The sequence below is a fragment of the Synchiropus splendidus genome, chromosome 5 (genome assembly GCF_027744825.2).
Source record: "Synchiropus splendidus isolate RoL2022-P1 chromosome 5, RoL_Sspl_1.0, whole genome shotgun sequence".
Taxonomy (NCBI): Eukaryota; Metazoa; Chordata; class Actinopteri; order Syngnathiformes; family Callionymidae; genus Synchiropus; species Synchiropus splendidus.
Genome location: NC_071338.1, coordinates 20,821,504 through 20,830,494, shown reverse-complemented (window position 1 = coordinate 20,830,494; position 8,991 = coordinate 20,821,504).

The window sequence follows — 8,991 nt, the reverse complement described above, 5'->3', positions numbered from 1 at the left end:
TGGTAACCATACTCCTGAGTCACTGTTTCGAATGTGATAAGAGAGATGCCAGTCTGAGCTGACCTCTTGACCAGAGGTGTCAGTTGGTCATCAATGTTCATTCTGGGTTTCAATCCTGTTCTTATGCCTCAGTGAAAGTTGTCTCTACCACTCCAGTTGAAGAGAGAGGCGTTTTTAAATTAGGATTATTGAATTTTGAAGTTATCATTGTGAGAAATGTATATCTACTCAAAAGATTCTAATAATTTCATTTAGATGGAAATTTAGTTTAGACTCTGCAATGGAAGACTCTGAAATAAAAGGAAAAAAAATTCTACATTCTAGCATGAAGAAATATGTGTCCAAGATGATTTGCCTGACATGAAATCTCAACACTACTTTATAGCCGTTTAGAACTATGATTGCCCTTGAAATGAGTACACAACAGTAAAAGTTAAGATAAAGATATTCATATCTAGCAGAATAGTGCTTCATAATAGTAAAATGATGTCCCCAAACTTTAATTTTATGAGACACCATATGGTACATTGACTTACCTCTAGTCATGAAATTTAATTTTCTAACTATGATGATGCATCATCTGTCAACTAAACTGATAAACGTCCAAATAAGAGATGAAAAATGTTATTGAGCACAGAGAAGTTTGGGATGAATTATTTTCAAAGCAATTTAAAAAAAACTGCCATATTGTATCTTTCTAATGTATTCGTGATGCTGGACAAACAAAAAATAATTTCCTAAAAATATTTTTTTTTTGCCAGACTATAAATGGGCCTTTTGAACTTGTTTTTGTGCTGTACGTAAACATTTATGGTACGAAGTACAAAAACAACTAAAATGTAGTCATCCATTAAGAACCTGCTGTGTCACCTAGTAGAGTAGCCTGAATTGTGAATTTTCCAGATCAGATAAATCACCATTTTATTTGGGTCAATGGTAGCCAACAATTTGTGCAGGTTAGTGGAGGAAATGGGGAATTTAGATTGATACAAACAAGCAATTGACTCTAAGCGTTAGCGTTAATATATGGTGTAATATTGTACTGTTAAATGCGGTCATCTTTAAGCAATCATCCCTTGACAGCAACCTGGGCAGTCGACTGCACTCTCACGCTAACATATTGATGTCATTTCAAACCCCTACTGAAGGATTGTTGTTTGTAGACACTTCCACAATAACAGACTTTCATCACGTTAAGCTGTGTTGCAGAACAAACAGATATATAAACAGAGGAACCAAGTTGATGATCTTACCTACAAGCAATTCAGTGTCATAAATTCAAGAAAACTACACGAGCAGTTTGACAGCTGATGATTCACCTTTCCCTCAGTCAAAAAGCAAGTGCAAAGCTTTGTTCAGTGTTTTCTTTTTTTTTTTTTTTTCTTTCACCGTCTGACCACCTGCATCTTGCAAATGTCATGCAAGTGCCAGTTAAGACATAAAGTAAATGGAAGCCAGACGAACGCTTTGGGGTCTATTGTGAGTTGTAAGGGGGACGTGTAATGGGAAAGCTGCACCCTCCCACTGCACTGTACACAACAGTCATTAGCCAACCCATCTGCTCAACGCTCGCATGCTAAGCTGTAATTTTCAGGCCGGTGGTGTGTGCGCTGGTTTTTGTGTGTGCATACATGTGCGTGAGAGCCTCACAACAGAGGGGATGCGTGTGTATGTGTGTCAAGTGTGTGTCTAGCTATTATCTGGATGTCATCATAACCACAAAAATCAGAGCCTGATAGTATTTTTCCCCGCCTGCTCCTATTCCTAACCCCAGCACGAGTCACGAGAGCCGAGGGTCTCCTTTGACCACACGCACATGCACACACAACCTGACACATAGACAATGAATCATGCTTCCACATTTTGTAGGTAAATATCTCCAGATTGGTTGAGCGGGATGGAATTCCCGTTGTTGTAGGATAAGTGCCCAAAACCATTTGTAAGCCCTCTTCATCGCCGCCTCCTAACTCTTTACAGATTGTAAAACTCAGCATTTACATATTAAGTTACCTCTTCTCAACTCTTCTCGCGGAGGGTCATAAGAAATGTAAAAAAAGGAACACACCCAGACTAAGAGATTTGTTTTTCAAAGACTTGAACCAAACAGACTCAGCTCGCGGTATTAATTCACATGGTTTCCGGAGACCATAGGTTCTGTTACCGCCGTCTAAATATGTGGTCAGCCAGTATCAACACAACATTCAAAGTTTATGTATATGGAACACTGAGTTATACAGGTTTACTTTACTGCACGTTATGCATTAAATCATACAGGGAGTGTCATTGTTTGGTATCATGTGCCTGTGAGCAGCAGATATACATCATTAAATGATGCATTGTTTTAGAAGGAAGACCTCATTCTTGTGAAAAGGTCTGTGGATGAAACCCACCATTCACTGGAAGTCTCACCGCAGAAATGATTATGTCCCCGAATTATACAGGATTTGAGAACCGCTGCCACAGACTTGGAAGAGCTGATCCCCTTCTACAGTGTGGAAACAGTGTAGTTTTCTAAGGTAGGCAGTTCAGATCCTTCTTGTAGATGAGGCTATGTCTGTCATTCGTTCGAACCTCGATCCTCATCCTTTGAAGATTTTCCAGGCTAAGGTCAGTTATATGACAGACACATCCAAGACAAGTGGGGAAGGTAGAGAGATTGAGAAGCACTCTGGCTAAATCAAGACTTGAGAGTCATCTGTAGAGAAGAAGGAGACATTTAAGCCTGAACCGACCTCTGAATAAACATCACGCTACTGTGAAGTGGAAAGTTAAAGTTACCAAGACAGCGCCAGACTCATTTCTTGTAAGTGCTCCCTAATGGCTGCAATGACTAATCTAAATAAAAGTCAGAGCTACTGACCACACTGAAGCATCTATGTCATTTGTGCCTCAGCTCTCTCACAAATTAAATTCTTCAAATGATTCAATGAGTCACTAGTGAGCCTTGGCTGAGGAAGTGGAGACAGTCACCATACCGGCAGAGGTTTAACAAAAGGCAGACGGCACTCGTCTGCGTAGCAGTGCATCACAGAACACACCGACAACCTCTGAAACACATCCATGGAGACTTTTCTGCCCTTGGGATGCAAAGGCGATGTTTATGTTTCGGAGAGTTACGTTCCGTTGACCTTGACCAGCTAAAATGACAGGAAATGTGACACTTAATTTGAACTCATGCCCAACACTACATGTCTGCTTGGACTTGGTCCTCTGGAGTCTAAACAGGTCCTCAATTTTAATTCTTTCTTGCTCTTTTAGTCAGTTTGCTGTGTCGCTTGTCTCCTGTAGTTATTCATCATAGAGTTTGCTGAATATCTTCAATGGTGTGTGTCATCCTGTGACTTTGCCAATTCGCATTTGGTTCTTCACCTGCTGAACTTCTGCTGAAGCTGTCTGTCTTAGTATACTTCCATTTGCATTCATGACTAAGTGGTTTGCGAACCAAAATATTTTTTATGCATGTTCTCCTTATTCACTGTGTGATTCAGTCTCAAATATCTTGAAATCTTGAATTCTGTTGGATCTTTCTCTTACATATGTCATTGTTAGCTACATAATATTTAAATCCCAAATTCAGATCATTCCACATGAGTAAAAATCCAAGAGGATTTTGTGTTTGAAGCCCAATATTAACGCACAAGACCTCTCAAATCGAGACAATGTGTTTGCAGTCCCGCTCATACCTCCATCTGGAGGCATGACCACAAACGTGCCTGCTCTTCAGACCCTCTGTAATAAATCATTCATTAAATGACTGAACCAGGATTATTTTCTACTCAAAACATTTAAGTAGAGTCATCCGTGACACGATTTATCAAAACAATAGAGCAGGAACATGATGAAGGACCCATCATGTGATAGTAGTAATTGACTTAGTCTGTGGAAAGTAGAGTTTTTCTGATAACTTAGCCCATGTTTCCACGCTTTTCATGAATTTGACTGTATGATGTGTCACTTCCTGCTCAACAGGACATTGTTCGAGATATATCCCTGGAGGAAGAGCGGGAACTTGACAAAGGCAAGGTAGTGCTGCAGAAACAACACATCCTCACTTTCCCCACATCATATATTCATCAGTTGCCTTCAGCGCCAGATATTGGTGCTTTGCAATGCAAAAGATGGAGGTTGAGGAAAGGGCACTCCATTCATTCCATGTTTAATAATGTATCAGATTGATATTTAAATGCCATCAAACAGCCATGCGTTTTAGTCACAACGACTTTCAGTACCGTCACTTAGGAGGAGATCCACTTATGAATAGCAACTGACATCCAGTGCTCTCCAGTTTCTCCCCATGTTTGCAAATTCTGACACCTCCGTGTGTGGTGATCCATGCCTCGAGTTCCATGGAAGCAAGACAGTTTTTTTTCTCTCCCCCTGTGCATGAAGCGTCATGCTCCATGCGGCGCGTGTGATGCTCCGTCCGGCCTCACACAAAGCACGATCCTGGAATGCTACAGACAGAAACCGTTCTTTCAGTCCATTGAAACCTACCTGTGTAACATTTTATGCTGAAGGCTGCCTTTTTCGTCAGTATAGGATTCAAAAGTCTGCTTTCCTATGGCTAATATATGAAGCCATGGCCATGGCTATGGGTTGGCAGAAAACGTTTGCTGTTGCACATAGCAGTAGCTGTGCATTTGACGTGAAGTCAAGGTGTGACTTCACTCATTTATTCGGTCAGGATTTGTCATTGATGTCAGAGACAATGAGGCAAATCGTGAGGAATGATGCCCGTAACAATTCTGCACTGTGGCCAAGATTTACAAGAAAATGGAAAAAAATAAATACATGGAAAAACCCGCCAATTATCAAAGATGAAGGATGACTTTTGTGCATGCAGTGATTTCATTGCTCATCCTTGAGATCGCTGTCTGGCATTTTTAACACCAAGCCTTGACAGCTCCTTAGAACAGTAAGAAATGTTCTCATCATGACTCAGAAAAGTTGGCGTGTGCTGCCTGTGCACAAAAAAAGATTTTTCAAATTTTCAACAAAAAAGAGATAGAAAGAAAATCAATCATTTGCTCGCTCGCAATTTCTGAGAAAACTGTTTTCTATAAGAGCAAGTCAAGTACACTCAACTTCACTGAATATGCACCACCTGAATTATGACTGCAACTATGATTATTTGTTGTATTATTCTTAATCGATGAATGAGACTTTTAAAGAATAAATGTCTTAGTTTGCAACTTTGCATTCAAATTCTGAACTCAGGGCAAGTAAATATGTTTATAGACTTCACTAAGTGTCATTTTAAGAAATAATCAAATGGACTAACACGAACAGCATATCCCTCTACGTCTTTTCCAAATATATAGACTTTTTAAATTTTTAAGTGTACAGAAAAATGTATATTTTTCTTGAAGGGGATCTGAGCTGTCAGAACAGTATAGTATATTTGAAATAGAAAGAGAGAGAAATCCCAATCAGAAAATGTTCATTTTATTAGTTTTATTATTAGAATTATTATTAGAGTCACGCGTGTCATCAAAATAATCCGCTCCAGTGAGTCTCAAGGCTTGGTGCTGACGAATATAAATCTATGACTTACGACCTTGCACAGAAAGGCTTTCCGTACGTGAAGAGGAGCAGAACTACATGCATTGTTCAGAGTCGGAACTTGAGTTGAAAAGATGTGATGATTTAAAAGTAAAAATGAGGCTTAAATTGAAACTTTGCCTCGTGAATGGGCATCAATCACTTATGTGGACGGGACTCAGCAGAACAAGAAGCAAAAAAAACGACAAACTAAATTTTGAAGAAAATGTCACTTATATGACCAACACTACAAGCTTCAGGATTGCATTTTGACTCGACCAAAACTTGCGAAAACAAGTCAGGTTAATGTTGATTGACTGAGCCATGGTGAGCAGATGACAAGTTTCAATGGCTTTGTTGTGGAAAGAGAATGACTTTTGAGGCTTTTATTTTTTTTTAAACATTTTACAAGGAAGAAGAAGTGAGGCTACATTGCTCATGGGCATTTTCATTTTTCTTTATAAATGCCTGTAGCAACCTGCGATTGAGCTGCATCCTTTTTATTCGTTCTTGGCGATAACCGACTGAAATGTGCAAGAAATAATGATATGGACCGGAGGTGTTGGAATGCCACGGAATCATGGGACGTAATTAACTGCATACAGCTGTGTGTTCATCAAGTAAATGGTTGTATTTGCTGTCTCGTGTCAAAATGTTATAAACATTTATTTGTTTTTGAACTGTATTCCAAGTGGAAATCCTCCCAACCTGGTGGCAGGCCACACACCACACCGAACTGCAGCCAAGGCTTTCCCATCAAACACGGAGTCATCAGAAATCCAAATACCTTGAACTCCAATCCTCTTTCCCCACAGACTGTTCAAGTATGCGTGTGTGAGTGCGTGATGTGTGCACTTGGCTGCATGGGATGTTCCAGCTCTTTGGAAGTTGGAACCTCTCTGGAATAACAGCCCCACTTGATGGGAGGTGTTGCGTAAAATTGAGACATGCTTCTACATACCTTGTAAAAATGAAAACAGAAACAATAAAGGGGAAAAAAGGGAAAAACAAGCCGGATTGTCACGCATCCTCTGTAACTAAGAAAACCAGGCTGCTTTGATGATCGCACTCTTAAATGGAACAAGGCTGGCATTTGGGAAAGCAGGTGTGAATATTCCAGCCTAGAATATGTTGTGTATCAATGTAAGAATGATTCACAGTGGAGTGGGCAGGAGGACAAGTCGAGTTAAACACCCCTCCATGAATGCGTGGCATATACAGGCACGTTATGCTGCCAGATGTGGTGGTGTTGTGGTCTGCTTTCACTGCCTGTTACTTTAGTGACCATCAAACACACGTTTGTAATTAACGATTATTCTCTTTTTATGAAGCAGTTTTTGGCATCAAAATGATAAACAGCTTATAACATTTTATAGACATTTTAAGGCCAAGCCAAGAAAGGTCATGTGAGTTGTACTGTATATTAAACCATGTTATCTAAAATAAAGGATGTCATTTTGGGGGGTCGACAGAACCCATGTATGGTGATAGCTGGACATTTATATGGATGAATTCCTTTCCGAATAAACTACAACAGAATAGATTGCGCTTTTCTGGTCAATTTGTTTACATTATATTTAATGCTTTTGAAATGACTGTCAGAACGTACATTGAACCAACAAGGGGATTCAAGCCCAGAAGAAAAAGAAGGTCCTGAGGTCACATAAGTGAAACAATAAAGCTCATATCTCATTTCACTGTCTTGCAGTCGACGTGAAGTCAAAAAGATTTTCTCAGTCTTCCTGCTGTCAGCATGCAGTCGAAAGCCAGGAGAGAAAGCAGGAGCTAACAGTTGAGCAAGAAGGTCGTCTCAGAGCGAGCTCATTGGCTGATGCTGGGAGTTGCATGTGAGGGAGCTTTGACATTGTTTTGATGTTAACAAAACAACGTGACGTAATGTTTTGCCAAGCCTTGATGGGTCCAGATCCACTTACCACGTCTTTCAGTCCCAGATGTCACATGTATCAATTTAGAAGGCCGTGGGCATATTTAACCTACAGTACCTTTACATGTATTTTCCATCGCATGACTTTTCATGATAACTTTTCAATATCCACTGCAGTATTTAACTTTCACCCAAAGGCTTACTCGTAGGCGGCCGACAGATTGACAGCAGGACAGATATGGTACCCTGATCCATATGAACCTGCTCCTGATGTACTCCTGATGTGTACATTTATGTTTTTTTTGTCCAAAATATTTGCTGTTTTTCAACAACTATTCATTATGTCATATTCAATATTAAATGAGGCAAACAAAGCTAACTGAAAACTCAACCCAACCCTAGACGGTGCTGCTTCCTCATCTGCAGCACAAACTGATATGGAACTGGTGGAAATGCCTGAGGAAACACATTTGAACCAAAAACACAGGTAGTGGCTGTTTTGTTCTTGCACATGTTGGCTAAATGTAGTCAGTGGAATGTGCCTGGTAAATTGTTGTTGGGAATCGTCTTCATTGCTGTTCTTATTTGTGTTGATAGTGATGTTACTTAAAATACAAATGTTTGTCAAATGTCGTGCAGAAAAGGGCTTTGTTGACTTCAGGAGGGGAAAGGCTGATCATTCATTACTGTTTGAATGAACTTGGTGCAATCATTGAATTGTTGACCAGTAGTTAACACGCACTGTTGCTGGATTGAAATATCCTGGTCATGCAACAAAAGGGTGTGAGCGCTTAGTCACGTCTACAAATTCCTCATGGGAACATGGCATTGTAGAGCAGGTTCATGATCATGTTTGGATAAAATGTCACAGTAGATGCTGCCCACAGCGGGTTGGAAACAACTGTTCTCACGTAATAATGTCACTTCTGCTGCTTACTATCGAAGGTGTTTGTAAGCTTGAGAGTGCTGTCAATAATTCATCAACAAATGATTTATCATGTGTGTTGATGTTTTAACTTCACAGCTTTGACTTCATATAGAGACAACTTTGAGTGATTCACCAGAACAGGACTGGAATCACTTGAGTAATAAAATATTTCACAGGGTTAGAGTCAGTGACCCTTGAGTGAGACACGGGGTTGAGTGTGGGGTTTAATGCTGCCAGTGGAATTTCTTTTGGGCAAACAAATCTTTAGCTATAGAAGCCGTGAAATTGACATTGTTTCTAACCTAGAGGGACAATTTAACAGCAGTAGGAAGTGGTTCTACTTTGCGGTTTTGCCCTGTGTTTGACTCAGCTGTGGTTAAATGTCTCATGCCATTGGGATGCGGTGTGTCAGCCCAGCAAGGTTCAGTATGTGGTAACTGTTAAATGCAACTCTCTAACCTTGGGACATAGATATTGCATTTATTTTTCCTTTATTGTTCACTTTTGGGGCAGAATAAACCAATAAGAACACAGGCAGTTATCAAAAATGTAGTAGTTGTTTCTTTAGCACAGCATATAGCAATATGATACAATTACCATTCTTAGATGGTTTCAGAGGTGAAGTTTGTGTTTGGTG